The following is a 19,642-nucleotide window of genomic DNA, read 5'->3' on the forward strand; positions in this document are numbered from 1 at the left end:
ATGCTGGAGGACCTGAAGCTTCCATCACTTCAGACAAGGCGCGCGCAACAAAGAGTGATCTTTATGTATAAAGTAGTGGAGGGGTTACTACCATCTATACCCCCAGAAAATCACCTTACAAAACAAAGGCCGAGGAGAAATGTTAGAGCTAAAAAATTTCACAGCTACATCTCGGCAAACATGGTAGAAAAAAGGGTCACCAACAACTCAAAACCCTACACAGTACCAACACACAACTGTGAACAGTACAGGAACTCTTTCTTCGTGAGAACAGTCATCGATTGGAACCACCTGGATGACAAAATAGTATGTGCCCCAACACTGGAGGCTTTAAAGGGCGCCCTCGGGCATCCTTAACTCTCTCATCCGTTGTATTAAAACCGGAAACGGGATCTACAACGTACCGATACAGATACAGATACAGGAGGCTGGTCATTGTAGATTCAATAATGTCCTTTACCATGACCGACATACACGGGACGAATGCCTCCGCCCACACGGGTGCTATGGATTTAGCCAATTCCGGACTAGATAATGTTGATTTAATGATGGTGTTCATGTCAACTATTTGTCCTTTTCCGATATCTATCCGATGTGTAGAACTGGGAACGGGTATCGGATTTGGCACAGAATTCCCACGGGCGTGACCTCTAGATCTATTATGTCGTGGATGGTCTGGGGCACCAGGAGAAGAATCAAATTTTCTTTTGTTGGAAAATTCAGATTCCAGATCAGACATAATTGATCAATGTTTATATATAAATGTGGCAATATGTATGGTCAAAAACCCAATCAAGAGAGAGCGTATTCCAAGTACCACGTATGTCCTTGGGAAAATATGGCGGTCAGTTTTGTTTACAGTATACACATATACATGTATATGGTGTCAGGCTACAGGGTTCATAGAGTTCATAAAGCAACAAAAGCAACTTGGTATTGCTAGTTGCAACAAAAGAACATCATCGAAATCAATAACATAGTACTGTGACCTGTGTTAGCATGAAAGCTCGACAAACCTAGATCTCCGAACCAACAAGCGCTCCGGTCAAGTCGCCATCTTGGCCATATACACTTATGTTAATCCAATATGTAGATCCAGAACGTGATTTTAATCGGAGGCACATAATTCATTATCATAGCTTTGAAGAAATAATAATTGATTAATATTTTTCGCTGTCAGAGAAATCTAAATTTAATTAAAACTACAAGAATTATCAAGAACGAAGTGATACGGTAATTCACTATATTTTAGCGAGTATTTAATTTCGTGAAAGGTAAGCGACTTCCTTATTCATGAATACATAATTTCGCGGGTACCACATTACAAAAATCGTTTATTTAAGGACAACAGAAGCGAATGTTTATTCGCGATGGATTTGAATTCGCGAATGATGCTGTTCGCGAATAAACACGAAAGATAATACCTCGCAAAAAGCGATTCACAGAACATTTTACACTGTTTGATGCATGCAGCAAATGAAACAACAATCAACCAACCTTTCTAAGCTATAGATCGGCTTATTGCACGTGCTTTTTATCAGTGCCATGGGAATTTTATTGAATATCGAAGGCATGTGTCATGTGACCTGATTAGCGTTTTTTTAAGAAAAACGTAATGATGGTTAGATATTCTTTATTGATGTGAAGTATTGTAGCAATTGATTTTTAATTGGATGTTGAAGTTGGTGATAAACACTGCTGGTGGACTTTTAGTTCCCGAGGTTTGCCGTAACCTGCATGCCACGTTTTGATTGTTTCGAATCGTGGCACGGTTCAGAATATACACATGTGCTGTACTTAACATTGTTCCGAAATTATCTGATATCAAAATTATGAAATTTATGAAATTTTGGTGCAAGTGCACCTCCCAATGTAGATTTTTACTGTCGATCAATTTGGATTTTCCTCACTCGCCTCCGAGGCTTCAAAATTTACGTCGTTATCCTCACTAACGAATCCTTGAAGGACGAAAAACCTTTATGATGCAGTTTAATTTATTATTTGACTACTGTATCTTATCTAACAAATGACTTCCACAATAGACTAGAATGATTTATATAACCTTTAATATATCGGAAGCTAAACACGAAATTCTGGATTTTCGAAATCGTTGTGATCTCTCAAATCCAGCTGCGACAACGTTTCTACACCTGAAGCGAGCGGTTATCAACAACTACAGTCGTCTACACCTAAAGCGAGTGGTTTGTGATAATTACTGTCGGAGTGTTTAAATCGCGTCGCGAGTCAAATATTGTCTATTGTATAAGGACTTCACTTGTGTCGAATACACATAATGTATATGAAATAGTGTGGGTAATAACCCCATTTGTAATAGCCGTCCAGCGACTCAGGGAATCCGCACCTGCGTTTGTTCTTTCCGTAACATGGCAACATATTGATATGATGGGTTCTGTCCAGACGTTCGTTGCTATTTGATAGAGTGCCATTAAGATTGCACAAAAGACAAACGAGCAAATATCAACATTTAATAAAAAAAAAATAAGATGATGGACAGTAGAGCATACCAATGCTCTTTCGTCCTTCTAGGGCTCGTCAGTGATGCTATGATATCAAACCTTCGAGGCGAGAAAACTTCCATCCATAGTGACTGAAGTCAAAATCAGAATCTAGTTGTGGAGGTGAAATAGCCCCATGATTCAATAAATCTCGTAAATCATATATCTGATAATGTTAGAAAAGCTTCAAGTACTTATGTATATTCTTAAAGGTGCCACTTATTCGTATGGATTAAAACGTGGCATGCAGGTTACGTTAGACCTCGGGGACAAATAGTCCACCAGCAGCTGATAAGTTTTTTTTTTTTTTTTTTTGTCGCATTTATTTGAATACATTTCCACATAGGTCCCGACATTATCTAGATATTTGTCTTGTAAATAAAAACAAATCTTTAGGACCATCTCGAGATCTTTCGTGCTAAGTTTTAACTGAAACCAAAGGTCATCTGACCTTAAATATCAGGACAAACCGTCCCCGTATACAGCAAGTTTACCGTTGTCAGAAACGCAAACTTGATAATGATTAATAGATTTATCCTGTTTTATCTACACATATATACATTACCATTGATATGAACGCTTTGCCGGCATATGATAGGATATGATATGATATGATATGCTAATTCAAAAGTCTTTATTCTTTATATTTCCTATACAAGTATATATATATATAGAAATGTCAGGTGCCTAAGCTCGCTTTTTGCATTAATAGATATAACTATTGTCTTAAGACAATTCAATAGACAAACATCTTGCTTTTGGTTTCAGCCTTCGACCAATCTGAGAAGGCTGTCATCTAGGTTAGAAAACTGTGTCTAAATCAGTTTACTATTGGAACAAATGCCCTATTTAGATGGTTACATACGGCTTTCTTGTTTCCGGAACAAGAGGTATCCGTCACCGTTTTCATTATTAGATGAGCATTCCCAAGGCATCGTATTTGACGCGTGACCTCATAGATTCTGAGAACAATCAACGCGTATCGGTGATTTCTCATCTCGCGTGATGTATGGCACTTGCGGTCAAAATCAGACATAAAGCATTGCATAAATCACCATATAGTGACTTGTAGTATATACAGAGTATTCTGTTGAAGCAAATCAATACATTTATTTGATTAGGATTATATATGTGAAAATAAATGATATTAACTTCACACGAGATTTTGAATGAAAGGAGTCCAAGATATTTGTATTTTTGGAGCCTTGACTTGCTTTTGTCACGGAAAGTTGTATTTGACGGATTTTGAAGTTATTAGGTACGAGGTTTTATTTTAAATCAATGATAAGTCATTCTCCAGATTTTGATATCAAATCCGTTTCTTGACAGGCGAGGGAAATGAAAACCGCTCCATACACACTAGATACACTAGAGATATATTGGGAAAAAAAGATATAAACTAATTTTCAATGAATGAAAGGTTGGCAAGTCGCAATAAATCAGTTCATGATAGTGATTAAATGTAATCGTAACACATTTTTAGCAAACATTAAATCAAAGGCAGCGTCCAGTTTGTAGATGTTTATCTCCTTTCATTTCAATCCAAAGGCATAAACACACAGACGTTTTGAAAATATCGCATGTTATTACGACGCAAGTCATTAAATTACTGAAATGTGAAGAACTCTCGCTTAAAAGTGAATTATTAATTTCGATCCGTTTGTAGTAAATGATTATGGTGTCACGTGTGTTGTACTTAACTTACTTAAATGAAAATTATTTAAACGCTCGTGTTAAAGATAAGGAACACATGTACACCATCCGGCCATGACAATAAGCAACAGTAAAATATCATATGTTACCACAATCATAACCCAAAATCAGATTCACTAAAACTAGAGCAAAATATGAACAAAAGAAAGATTTACACGGAGACTACTGAAAAATAGTATAAAGATAATAAGACCAGATGTTCGGAAAGAGTAAGCGTCTTCTGGTTCATCGCCGACACCCGAAATGTAAGCCTTGGCCAATTTAAGTAAGTAATGTCACGTTCTCAAATGAGAACAAGGTGTACAACAACAGAACCAACAGGCAATCTAACGAGCGTTAATACGTCCAGCTTCATATCTTACAAAGAAATAGAATATCTCAGTGACTTCACTTTGACGACCATAAAACTTTTGTCTGTCAGTTGACGATTTCTTAAACGAACATCGTGATAATTTACTATCCACAAATGAAACAACACGTATGGTGTAAAACTTTCAATGTTACAGGAAAAGATCGAATTAAGCGGCTGCAGCAGAAGAGAAAGATTCATGTCATAGAATTCCTATTCTTGTTTGCATATAGAACGGACGTGGTCAATACATTTCCTCTTTTTAAAAACAACACATCAATATATCTGAGATTGAAAATGAAAGACTTTGCAAGGTCTTTGTAACCTGTTTTGATAAGCTCTTCGATAAATTCAGCTTCGTATGAAAGCAAAAGATAGAGAGAAATGTAATCATTTCAAAATTGTTTTATTTTGTTTAAAGTTTACATTCTCATGGTGTGATTTTTTTCGACCGCGTGTGCTCTTGATTTAAATATTTGTTTCGTTTTACAGTCAAACGGAAACGGAGCGTTATGTCCATAACTCGATTTGCATCATTTCACCGTAAAGTCCTTCAGTTTTATTATCCATGATCTGTGTCATCATCACCTTAATGTTCTCAAAATTATAAAATACTATGCAATATAAACCGCTAGGAAAAGACAATGGATACTTGCTCGTCTCCCTTTACAGAAGCAATACTTCAATTTTCAATTAAAAACACATTTTTGAGAATTGGATGAACAGTAAAATAGTATTTCAATGACAGTTTTTGTATTTCGACACAGTTTTTCTGCCTCATGAGATGTAAAATGCAATTTCATTGGTCAATTGATATACCGTGTAACTCAAATATGCAGCAGGAATATTCAATTTTATTTGCCAAGTGGTATTCTTGGCATGAGATAATACGACATGTATGTCCTGTCCTGATATTTGTAAATGAAATTACATATTTTTAAAAACGAAAAACAGATTTGGCATCAAAACTAGTTGTTTGGACGTTTCAATGTGTGTCATGGTTTATCATTATGAGTATATCTTTAACAGCCCGTGAAGAAAGAAAAGGTCAAAAGGGCAAAAATGGCAGGAAAAAGTTCAAAAACAAAGCGACATCAAACGAACAAATTAAAAGTCAATATCAAAACAATCACATGTAATGTTGTCACGTGACCATGGTAAGCCATATCTTTGTAAACAGACAGCTGTCAGATATTGTAAAGTACTGAACATGTTCAGTGTTTCAAAATGAAGATTAAGACTTATACTGGTATAAAACTCCTCTCACGCAGCTGCAAGTCGATACAGTCCAATATAATGTGTTATACTACAAACGGTTAATGATGTCTTATGTACTGAGGCTGGTCTTCGTTGTTTAGTATGTACAAATGTGTGACACATCTGACGACAGATTAGGACGATATTGGCTCCTGTCTCTACAGCAGGGAGCCCATTCACCAATAATTAGTTCTAAATCGAATATCATTGTTGTCTGCATAAAGATTCTAATGTTTGCCACATTGGAAATGTTCTCTAAGGGTTTAACATATGTCAAAATGAAGTTCGCTGTAGAATCGATATATATATATATATATATATATATATATATATATAAAATAAAATAGATAAAATTCGGTCTATAAAGACATGTGCATGTACCAGGTCGTCCTTGTCAAGCTGGGATACACATTCACAAATACACTGAAAAACGATGTGCAGTCTAAGTGTATATCATGAAATATAAGACTAATAAAAACACATTTTATTGGAGTGCATTGGTCTGCAGTCTTCAAGAGAAATTTTCATGGTTATTTTTAGAAATTCATTTTCATTCATGAAACAGTAAATTCATACAAATTTTCAATATAAATCTGCCTTTTTGTATCTGTAGATGGTATGCTATAGTCACATTGTTATTTTAAAAATAAATATGTTTGGATTTTAATATCTGTCTTAGACATTTTGTGTGATGTATTTTCTTAATGTGCAATTTGATCACCATTTGCTGGCCTTAATTACCTAATGGCTGGGCTACAAAAGCGCTTGCCACCTGCACTAACCTGGTATGTGGAGGAGACAGAGATAGAACACTTCGCTGTATTTCATGACATCACTTAAGAGACAACTAAATTCTGGTGCATCCCCTAAAGGTCGGATATAATTTGTTTCTTCAGTGGAGAATTAAGTCTATCCTATCCCATTAAATGATCGTAAAAGACAACGATAAGTGAGCTCCCTGCAGAACCCGAACATTTCGTCCGTCACGTCTGCTACCACAGAGACCATGTCCTCATTGTAACACTCGAGATCTTGATCTTTCTGATCCTTTTGTGATTTGTTTTCTATTCTGTCTTGGTGTCTGTCTTGACCCCTGTTCTGGCACACAACCAGAATGACCAGAGATGTTATTATTAAGTTCAGCAATGTAAAACATGATAAAACAAAAGCAAATCTTTAGCTATCATTTTTTCCCCTTTTCTTTTTTTTCGCATTTTTTGTTTGTTTACTGAGGTGTTGGTACATGTATCATTTATTCAATTAATTATCTACCAATATCTTTATGATTTATAAACACATAATGTGTTTTTGTTGTATTCGAGCCGTGATGATAGATGCGTTTCCAATTACTAAATGTTCAGGAGCGTACCGTCATAAGATAATAAAACAATTATTATCGTAATGATACAGCACTCCATAAATTGTCTTAACTACAAATTGGCAAAACCATTAAGCATGCTTATATTTACGATAACTAAAATTTAATTCCATAAAACTAGAGAAAATTGTGAACACAAGAAAGATTTACACTGTGACTCCTGGAAAAAAGTATAAGGAGAATAAGACCAGATGTTCGGCAAAAGTAAGCGTCTTCTGCTTCATCGCCGACATCCGAAATTTAAGCCTTGGTAAAGTAAATAATGTCACATTCTGGAAAACAAGGTATACAACAAGGGAACCAACAAATACACTGTCTAGTATCAAACAGGTCTAGTTAATATTTCTCAAATAGATATTTCTCATGAGATCACTATGATGACTCTAAAACCTTGGCACTACGTGGATTAAGGAAAAGTCACAATCAAGCATTCATATGACAGAAAGAACGAATAGCTTGAAGTTATATCACTATGACAACAGCTTTTGTCTTCATTAACAAATGGAAACTTGATAATACGAAAATTAAATGATTGCGAGTATCAAATGCAGGTATCAATAACTACAGGTAAACAAGCCCTGAAGGTAACACCACTGAGACAACATATATGAGTTAGACAACAAAATTGATTGAAGTATATTACATCTTTTACCAGTTCTGATTATAACATCAGCCTCTTAGGGGGAAAAAGCATGTAAACTAACAGATGACATAATTCGTTTCCACATAAACTTGAATCGTGTGTCAGAAAACAAATATGTTATGCATTGTGTTTCTAAGTGTTAGGTATATGTTACTACAGAATAAGTCATGTATTTGCTTCGTGGTCATGACCGTACTAGTTTCAAATATAAATAAACAAACTAATAGATTGTACATGCAAGACAATAGCACCTTTTCATAGTTAAGAGTGAGATAAGTTGAGCCAAACCATGAATTAAACTGATTCATACAGCTTCGTCCTTCTAGGACTCGTCAGTGATGTTAACGGTTTTCATTTTGAAGCCTAAGCGGCGACTGAGGAAATCAACAGTGATTGAAAGAGAAGTCGAAATCTAAAAGGGGAGGTCCACTAGCACCATAATAAAAACAATTTGTAACTATAATAAGTCAGATGACTTAACATATATCATAAAAATAAATTCATGTCTTGAATCGCTTGATATTGAACGTGTTACTTTATCAGTTCTACATGACAAGTCAAAGAGTATATAGTAAGATTTTTTTTGATATTGTAAAAACTGCAAACATTGTGACGTCATCGGATTACATAGATTGAAAGGAATGGATATGACTTAAATAAATAGTAATTTAGCAATAAAGTACTTCATGTGGATGGATGGAAGGAATAATGATAAATAAAGGGCAAAATACCCTTGTCTATTCTTAATAGTTTCAGAGGACAACTTCTGCAATTGTAGAAAAACGTATTGATTTTTATGTTTAATGTCCCTTTTTGAAGTTTTGTTGAGTTTTATGTAACCAAGAACCAACAGCGCGTAGAACACACCCGTATTTTAAACCATTGATCCCTTCTCTCAAATTCCATTACAATTTAAGAAGATTGGGCCAAAATAGTATTTATTTTGTGGTCTAGTTTATCAATTAGATAGATAGATTTGAAAAGCAGAGAGTACCCTACTAAATCGTCATGGCTAAAGGATAGAGCAGTTTCTCTCATTTTCTTTGCTGAACGCTTTACAACAAAAAGTGACTGGCGGCTAGGTTTGTTTACCTAGGAAATATCGAGATCTATTGATTCCAACACTGTCCAAATGACGTAAAATTGTAGTATGAGGTCTAAATTTGGCGTATTAATGATATATAGGCGCATGCAAAACAAACAAAATTTTGGTGGGCGACTAACCTTGATCATCGAATGCGTATTCATACGCTAGACAAGATGTGCGTTCATAGTGTGGATAAACATTTACATAGAACTGAACTAGAAACTGGCAGTAGAATGGAAATATAATATCATAAGGATATATGACTTCTTATAATCCTTTAGTCTCTATGTTAGTGTTCCTGACTTTTTTTATCAATAATATTTCCTAGTGTGGGTTTAATTGAGTGTGAATTGTATGATATCTTCCTTTGTTCACACCTGATGTAGTTTGTGAGATGGACCATCAAGTCCATCTTGAACAATGATATATCTATGTCGATTTCTTTATTTTGTGATATCTAACCATGCATGGAATCGTTTGACCTTCCCACACAACATCATGGCACATGTTTCATGTTATATGTTACACACAAAATCGATGGTTCATGGTTGAATTACTTTATGATTCGCATTTCGTTGATCTAGGTATCTACCTACTGCCAATAGATATATTTAATTCATATATCTCTGATATTGCTAAGTATATCGGCGCCATTGAGTTCGTGAATCTTCAAAATGCATTTTGAAGTAGAAGTCAAAGGAATATATTATTTTCTATGGAAGATCTTTGAACCGTTTGGCCTAAATGATGCATAGAATATAATGACCTGGCGACAGAATTACTGTGAAACGGATAGGATTTAATTATTAAAGTTGTTTTAATTAATTGCATGCATGTTTATATAAAGATTACGTCACTTGCAAATGCTTGAAATATGTTTGCGTAAATAAAAAACCGCAGGAGAGGATCGACTCTCGATTTTATCATTCTGCAACATCTATTGCATCTTGGCCATAACAATTTTATAAATCCGTTGTACCCGTGATGTATTTAATCAATGACGCAGCGTGTTCTGTGCTTACAAATAACAACAAGTACATTCAAATGCAAATTTGATTAAACTAAAGCAAATTATGAGCAAAGACAAATTTACATGGAGATTACTGCAAAGTAAAGATACCATATGTCCCGGAAGAGTCTACGTCTTTTGCTTCTTCGACGACAAATCCAAGTAAGTTCACGTTCTCATGAAAGAGTTAGGTATAAAATAACGTAAGCAAACCAATGAACAGCAAGCATGCCCAGCTTCATATCGCATGAAAAATAGATTGCTTCTCGATTTCTCGATGAGATCAGCCTTATAATTTAAACATTTTCATGGATTTCAGTATTTGGCGATATATTGTTTAGTATTCACGAACATTCTGAAACGAGTCATTATTTAGATGAATTAACGCATGGCATACAAGTTGAACAGATGAGCCATTAGCGTTATTAAATTAGCAAGAAATAGCAAAAAGAATTTAAAAGCACCTTTAGTCATCAAGGCGGTATAATATTAGCATATTTTATTGTCATGATTTTATTGAAAAATGGCAAAAGGCAAAGCATAGGAAAGATCTCTTGTAGATGTATTACTGAATTTGATAATGTACAGAAGTGCATACAATTCCGTCTAAAACACCAACGAACTTCGTTAGAAATGGCTATATCAATGATCGGTCAATGTTAACAGAAATAAGGATTTGATCTTTACTTACTATAAATGCAATAGAAGATAACCATTATTCTAACTTTAGAGGGGCCTTGACCCATAACCAATCTCCAGCTGACCCCGGCTGTTTAAAGGCGGGTAAGAGATAACCATTGGTTAGTGAATATTTTCATGAATTAAACAAAATTGGAAGCGTTCTTTATCCTTTCATATTGTAGATTTATTAAGACAGGTCAGTAGGATATCTTTTCAATGTTAGTTCAGTGACAGCAATTTGAATTTTGCATTAACCACTAGTTAAGTCTAACTTTTGAGCAACCGGAACCAGAACGGTTAAGAACGAATTTATCAGTGTTATGAGTAGTGCCCTCTTCCCGATAAGCAATAAAGGTGTTCAGTGTATTGGAATAATGTCACAAACGTACTTATATGGTAATCAATATATCATCTGTAATTTTATTTTCAAGTCAAATGGTTGGTGGCATTGCAAGTTAGTAATGACAAACCACCAAATCAAAACCTGCACTTGAAATACTCTTGGTAGTCAACAAACAAGCGATACTTGATACAGTACTACACGCTAAAATAAACATTATAACCAATTATTTATAGGATAAGACAGCATGTAATTTGGTTCTTGATTAGGAAATTCAACAAGTCAATAACCCACGACAGGTAGTATTTACAGTTAACTCTCTATGGATATTATACTAAAAAGATCTATTACGCATATCAAGGAACGATGAAAATGACACAGAATTAGGGTTTAAAGAATAAACCAAATAATTATTTGGAATATGAAATGACCTATCGTGGTATTGGATTGCTGTAAAGAACATAAATCATATCATGTGCGGAACTTAATATTTAATTGCGAAATCCGAAATATTGAGATTTTAGTCACAGATTGCAATCTAATTACAGCTATGAAGTCAATTTTATTCGTATGTTGTTATTTCTTTTTTCACTGCAGCACCATATCGACTGGGTGAAACATATATCAGAGGCACACCCTTTTTCTCCCAATAATGTCTAGCCACATATTAAAGAAAATGAGAAATTTCACATTGCTAAAACATCCATTTAACTGTTGTCGGTTGACACTTAAGTAAGTATATACCAGCATCGAACCATTCATCGGTCATTATCGACCTCAATAGAGAAAATCTACAGTGAGCTTATGCATTACATAGAATACATTAGTGTGTCCTTTCTTTTGGATATTGTATATTTTATTTACTTAGATAGACCAAAGTTTACATAGGTGTTGTTGGCGAAGCAAAAGACACTTAGCCTTCCGGAACACTCTGTCTTATTCTTTTTATACCTTTTTTGGAAGTCTCGGCTGGCCCTTGTTTTGTTGAATCTGAGTTAAGACACGTTTATGTTGACATGCTGGTGTTTTCCTTCTGTTTTCTCGTTTGTATATATACCATAGCGTAGTTAATGTTTCACGATGAAATGCCATTTTTTCGGTCCCCAACTATTAAAGGTGTACTCATCATTCGGTGTGTCTATATCGCAGTGTGTCTACACGGAAAAGATTGTATCAGTTAAAATCATCGGTGACATTTTTATATTTAAAAAAAAATTAAAATTCCTGACTGCTCATTTATCTTTTAAAAACTGGAAAATTTGAATAGAAGCAATCGAAAGCTGATTAAAAATGTTTAAAGAAAAATCATTTCTACCTCACAACCACGCGGTTAATACAGTCGCACGACATCAATTGTTTCCTTTTACAGGTCAGATCTCACTGATCAAGATCCTGTCGTGATGAGCTTTACATTTCTCATTATGAATAACGGACTCTCCATTTTCCAGACAAAATCACACTTCCATTTGATTGAAATATCTGGTTTTAAACACAAAGAACTTTTTTCCATTTGTGCATTGTTTAATATAATTGATTTTAATTAAGACTTGAAGATGAAATGGTTCACTTTTTTATTTTACATTTCTGGTTCTGATTTTTGTGTTATTGATTTGTATTTTGTTCATGATTTGAAGACACTTTATTATACACACTTCATATAACATACAACGTTCATACACATTTGGATCCACTTCCTTCAAGGATGCTTCTGACCAAAATTGGTCAAAATCTGGATTATGTGGTTCATGAGTAGTAGCGATTTGTAGGAAAAATTTACGGTGGACACTGTGGTACCAGACAGGTTGATTTGGCCCTTCTGGCCAGTTAATATAACAGGAACTATGTCTTTCAATTTGCATTATATATTTTTCCGAAACATTTGCTCTTATTCCCATTGTACATTCTTTTGACTTCAAATATGAATTGGTTTATTTACAGTATTGTTTATGAATATATCAGTATATACACTGGTCAGCATATCATTTTAAAGGGACTGATTGGTTAGTGTTTCTGAAGATCTTGATCATTAGCTGTCCATATCGGGTCGTGGCTTCGAAGTCTACGTTAGTCAGTCGCAGGTATTGGCTGCAGGTTGGTGGTTTTTTTCTGGGAACTCCGGCTTCCTGCACCATCCAAACCTGACACGCCCTTAAATGAGCTTGATTGTTGATAGAATTTGAATCAACAATAACCCATAACCATAAACCATTTCAGTTGAAGGTGTTGGACAAACCTTGAAAAATTCAAATCAACAAAAGCTGATATACAAAAACCCATTCGTATTCTCTTTGACAAAAGATGATGATCATCATTTCTAAATAATGAATTACTTTGGCATACGAAAGAAATTCATATCATGACGAAACAAAGTACGTTTTTCACATGCAATAGCCCTATGGGACGTGTAATCTAAATTACCGACAGAGAACAGAGTGGCAAATAGAATAGATAAGCAGCAGCAGAATTGCCGCGTAGGTGTCACACTTCAAAGAGGGAGGCTAACTTTCTTTGTCTGCTTGACATTGGCATCCGACACTGATTTAGTTTCTGTGGAACTATTTTGTTTTTATTGTAGTGAGTAAGGGAGGGCTTAGATTTTGGATTGGCAATTCACATGACGCCATTAATTTTGGAATGGCTGAGTTTGACGAAGGTGGTGAGTGTAAATTCATAATGACGTCTTTAATTTTAGGATGGTTGTGCGTGACAAAGATAGTGAGTTTAAATTCACAATGATGCCATCAAAGATGAAAGGTGTCGATGGATAAATCTTGCTGTGACGCATTCATTGTAGATCACAGATAAGTGGAGTGGTTAGAGTTTTAAGGCTATATAAATTCTGGACATAATGGTATGATAAAAGTGTGAAAGAAGTGTCTGCTTTCGTCATACATTTCAGTGTTGAGATTGAGGTCAATATTAAATTACGGTATCATGTCTACTTAAATTATCCTTACTGAGTTGATAAGCCATGTTTGTAGGATAAAGTGTAGGGTACTTACATTTACATATACTGTTGTTTGGCTTATTCGTTACTTTGTAGGAAGATATATGTATTCCAGCACCATAACATAAATCACAGTCTCTATGGGACGGTTAATCTGGTTGCTGATAGAGGAAGTGTTGCTATGGCGATATTCCTATTGCTGGTCAAGCCCTTTATAATATCACCAGGTGATCTTTTCTTACAATCCAATCAATTAAAATCTTATCGTTTAAAAAGATTACCACCAGCACGTGTCTCCATTAATGTACATCAGTGTTAATAATATCAAATTTCAAATTATATTGCTTAATTACTGGACGTCATTATGATAAAAAATCTTCGACGTAGTCATTGTCAGATAAACATGGAGGTAGTTGGGACATATCCAGAAAAAGAAAACGCTTTGAAGATGAGCAAATACGGAAGGAAAAAATGGACATCCAATCTCATTTAAAGGACGAAGTAAACCAAGATGACCTCTTCAAGGTCATTTAAACAGAGAAAGCCACTGTGAGGAGGGCTGAAGGACGTATTTGCAGCTTCTAGCGACCAAGCAGTTGATACGGGAATCAAAGTTTTATGACTGGGCTGTATTATCTAGTATATTGTTAAAAACCTTTCTTACTCAGATACAATAGCCATACATATATCTCCAAGTGTATTTAGTGAAGCAGACCATTATCAAATAAATTTATCAAATTTATTATTCCCATACTGAAAGTCATATATTTTTTCCCATTTAAAAATCAATTCTTTTTTGCTATATTGGAGTTGAAAACAAAGATATGAATTTAACACAAGAATGATTTGACACGTGAGGATACTTTGGATATCAGATAAATGTATCTGTCTGTTATGTGATCGATAACGGTTGTAGAGTGGGTCCTCCTTTTAGAGTTTACTAAGAAGTCGTGTGGTGTACATTTGAAATATACTACGACATTCAAGAAAACATGTTCGGTATTTCATATGTAAACAAGCCATAGTTCCTGCATTAATGTCTTTGAGGCATCTTCACGATATGCATTCGTTTTGAGAGTAGTTCTAAATAAATTTTTATGTGTTGCATATGCTTGTATGTATACACGTGCAAAGTCGCACTATTTTGATTTGCAAATTCATTCTTTACATTTAGAGAAATAAAGTTGTCTTTGATCAAATTTGATTCATTGGCAGTGAAAAGCACTAAGATCGTGTTCTAAATTCCATGATGTGTCTCCAGAAATTCAGCAACGATTCTTTATTGACCTTGTTGATATTTTGAAAAGTTTGTGTCAATTATCCTATTAAATGCCATCACTTTTCTAATAGTCGCGGCTATTGACGTTTTCACTGTGTAACCCTGGTAACTATTAGCCGCAATGCACTGCTCAGATGAGAACTTAAAACGGTTGAGTGTAAGCCTAGTAAATCAGAATCCCAGTTATCGGAGACATTAAAATAGAAGATACCCTCTGTTACAATCATACCAGACTACTACTACTATTTCTCTACCACAATATTTATTTATAATTTTACTAACTGCAAAATTCAGAGTTTATCGTTTCCATCTCTAAAATATTAGAAATTTATATATTGAAATTGCATCACTGTACTCGAAATATGACGTCATTTATACTTCAACAATAACTGTATCTCTCACTGAACATTTTGAAAAAGGATCATTGCACATTGTAAAGTGTAGAGTTACATACATTAAAATGAAATAAACTGCATCATACAGCTATTTCGTCCTTATAGGACACGTCAGTGATGATAAGAGCCTATATTTTGAATGTAGGAGACGAGTGAGGAAAATCGAAATTGATCGAAAGAGAAGTAAAAAGCCTAGATGGGGAGGTGCACTAGTCCAGGAGTGTAACAAATTTCGCAGTGGTCATAACAAAAAAAACATGCCGACACGTCAAAATATGAACGAATAAAATATTAACATGTCAATCCATGGAAAGGAAAATACAACCAGCTGTTCCGGAAAGATAAGAGTAATCACTTGCATCCCTTTTGTACAAAACTTCTGCTTCACCGAAGGTATCCGTCGTGGTCAATCCAACTAAGGCTCCCACCTGACCAACTGAGAGTAAATAAACGATAACGAAACTACCAGATAAATTAACTAGCATCAATCGCTCCGCATCGGAAACATTTATTTAAGCATTTCACTTTCTTTATACAGATTTCCATCAAGCTGTATCATAAATGTGATGATTTCACTTTCCCTCTTGTAAATTTTCCATTTTTGGATAGCAACAATCATGAATCCCCGACCTATGGTTTTTATATGTCGCAGATGACTTTGTATCCTTATGTTTATTCTAATTATATTATTATGACGAACAAACAGGTTTCAAATGATGCAGTTTGATTAAAACTTATATTTACAGAAAAAGAAACATGGTTTTCTCGTAAAATGAATAATACAAAAAGAGTACAACTAAAAAGGTCAAATGTTTATATTTATATTCATTACACTTCTTATGCTGATAATATCTTAATCTATCCCCAAGTAACTTAATCCATCCTCCGACAGATTATTCATTATATACGTTGTTATCTGTCAACTCGCCGCTGTTTCCATGCCAACAATAATGACGATTTAATGATTACGCGATAGTATCAATAGTACCAGTTTTTTTCTGCTTTTTAGCGTCGCATTGAAAAGCAAATGTAACAATATATAAGTAAATACATTAGTCAATAACAATGAAACGTTTCAGTAAACAAAAAATACCAAGAAAGGGGAACTTTCTGGAATGTTCTCCTGCAAATTTGTTGTATAGTGGATATGTGTTTCGTTTCGTTTTGTTGTTTTGTTTTAGATGATTATGAAGTTCAAAGATTTGTTCTTGATTTGTAGAGAGTGACAAAAAAACTCGCGAAAAATTTGTTCTCATTTGGGAACATGGTGTTACATACTTGGGGTGACTTGCAGTGACCCAGAGTTACATGTTGCTTTCTTTGTTGGGAAATCCAAAATGACATAGTAAAATCAAAACATCTCTTTGATCCGATACAGCTGTACACATGTTTTATCCAATGGATTCGCTACATCAAATATCCTCTATGGATTAAATTAAATGCAATACCTAGTGATTTTGTTGTATTCAACGAGGTTTTCAACTTAAGAACTAAACATTAATAGCATATTATTTGCTCTCTGATGATGTAGAAATACTACAATTAATAGATGCTTTGCATCATTGTCGCAGTGTCCAGGTTTCTGTTGTTAAATTTTTCTTCATTTCACTAAGTTTACTAGTGCCAATTTTTGTTTTACGGTAGTATCAGTCATGAGAATAATTTTAATGGCCTTGATATTTTCTTGTTTGTAATAATCGTGTGCTAATCACTATCATGTTAAAATGCCATATAATGTCAATTAGATTAAGGTAATGAAAAATGGGTTCACACTTTTGAAAACAATTATTGCATATTAACATATCCCGTGGGCTTGGCGTGCCGTTTTAATATGTTAATAAAGCTCCGGGTGTCGTCCAGCGACCTACGGAATGTGTAACATATCTTTGTCGATTCCACGACTGTCATGTATTCTTGTAATAAGCTATTTAGTTGTTATGTACTATTGTTCATAACCCTTATATGCTTCCTTATAAACATTGTACAGTTGCAATAGCATACCGTTATTTAAGAAAGCTTGACAAAGGTAGATTCAAGTGTTTAAAACACTTATATTTCAATTTTCATTACGTGACTTTCCTCTAATTACCGACACAAGAAAATAAGACAAAGTTCCAAAAAGGATGAATGATTTCTTTAGAGCTATATACCTATTACATGAGTGTATACAACGTCAAATATTCTAGATTCGTAAACAGATCTTTCTGTTTTGATTTTGGTTTGCCTAACTCCTGTTTGTGTCAGCCTACTTATGATAGTGTTATCATACTGAAGGCACCAAGCAGGACACAACACCACGACGAAAAAGAGGTCGTTACACTATCGTAATGCTAGGAATTAGTAATAAATCGGTATGTCAAAGGCGACAGGAATAAAAACAAGGTATTCCACACAAGGGCAAACGCTAAACTGAAGCCAAAGTAAAGCAGTATCAAGGATGACAATCATGCGATGTGGACAGCAACTTTAATTATTATCCCCTCCCCAACAATACAAGGATTAGTAAGTTAGCCTATTAGGTCCCACTAAGTCCGTTATCAGCAAATAACACGAAGCATAAAGCGATTCTGTTTCAGCTCAAAATTTCTTCCTCAACAATATATGTACATACATTTCATTTATAACACCAATTTTAAACCCACCTATCAATTTGTTTATTTGTTAAATGTATTATGTCTAGGTATTTATGCCAAATTTAAACATGTCATTTTTGGGTACTCGGCTGTCAGCAAAGACAATCGGAACAGGATATTTTTTAATCAATGTTCTCGCGGTATATCAAGTACAGCTGTCTGATTTTTCTATCAGCACACTGATCCATGGCTGAGGTTGGGCCACATCATTTAATCCCATGTCATTGTACTCCTAGGCCGCTCGAGCTGATGAAACGTAGTAATTTTCCCAGGATATCTTGACAAGAGAACGTGTCCATCAGAAATGTCAACACAACAACTGACCTATATATTCTACTTAGGAAGCTGGAATACGCTCACGCGACAGCGCGCTTCTCGTCATTGTATGTCTCTGATGAAACTGAAGAAACAAAGGGTGCACTCATCTAAATAGTGCAGATATTGTTTTTTAAGTAATTATTTAATATTAGTATTGTGATGTGGTTGTTGGAATAAAAAGGAAAAAACGGCATATTCCGATACATAATTCACACATCCAGTTCAGCCTGAATATTTTATCAACTTGACTCATTTTGTGTTTTTTTTTTCAAATTATTATTAACTCATGTATTCGAAACTTGACTATACATGCACCTGAAAAGCATAAAATATGATATGAAAGGTTTACAACAGAACACTTTTGCTCAAATTAAATATCCTACAGTGTATTTCATTTTTGGAAATACTTCTAAAAATCGCATATGAAATGAAATTTTGTAAAAGAAAAAAAAGGAAGATTTTAAGCTCAGTTCGATAACAGCTCTGAAACAAAATGATTGATGAGAAAATATTCTCGTGGTGCAAATCATTGTTTCTTTGAACTGACGTATTTAAATATTTATGAGATGGATTGCAAAGTAAACATTAGGTTGCTTACTGATAATGTCAAATATACCATGTATAAAAATTGAAATGATCTTGAGATAGTCTCAATGTCAGCTGTATGTCACGAAGCATCTTAACTGCATTGCGGATAAGTCTTTAACTGACAATATCTCTGCAACGCAATGTCTTCGCTCACGATACCGAGAGACAGAGGTAAGAAACAATAAAAATATAATTCCGATGATTCACAACGAACCAACTGTTGGTTTTTTTCTTGAGTAGAGTGCAAGCCTGCTGTAGCCATCACTTGTGACCACTTCACATTACATGCCATTCAAACGTTGTATTCACTAATATTCTATCTAATTTGTATGATTCATCGGAACGCTTGCGTGTTTTGAGACAAATAAATAAATGGGTCATTTATCTTATTTTTTTATGCAATACGTCCATTGCGTTAACTGCTAGACGCTTACTCTTTTTGAACACTGGTTATTATTTTTCTTTCACTTTTTCGGGAGTCTCCGTGTATATTTTTCTTTTGTTCATGT

At 34.6% G+C, this 19,642-nt stretch overlaps 1 protein-coding gene across 1 annotated transcript in view; it reads left to right on the forward strand.

Annotated features, from left to right (window-relative positions):
- LOC132563774 (cardioacceleratory peptide receptor-like) overlaps nt 1–19,642 on the forward strand; it is an 84,916-nt gene that overhangs the window by 38,936 nt on the left and 26,338 nt on the right. The gene's annotated exons all lie outside the window — the stretch shown is intronic.

Source organism: Ylistrum balloti, unplaced genomic scaffold, assembly GCF_031769215.1.
Source record: "Ylistrum balloti isolate Yb309-2 unplaced genomic scaffold, AGI_CSIRO_Ybal_v1 Utg369676, whole genome shotgun sequence".
In the NCBI taxonomy this organism is placed as follows: domain Eukaryota; kingdom Metazoa; phylum Mollusca; class Bivalvia; order Pectinida; family Pectinidae; genus Ylistrum; species Ylistrum balloti.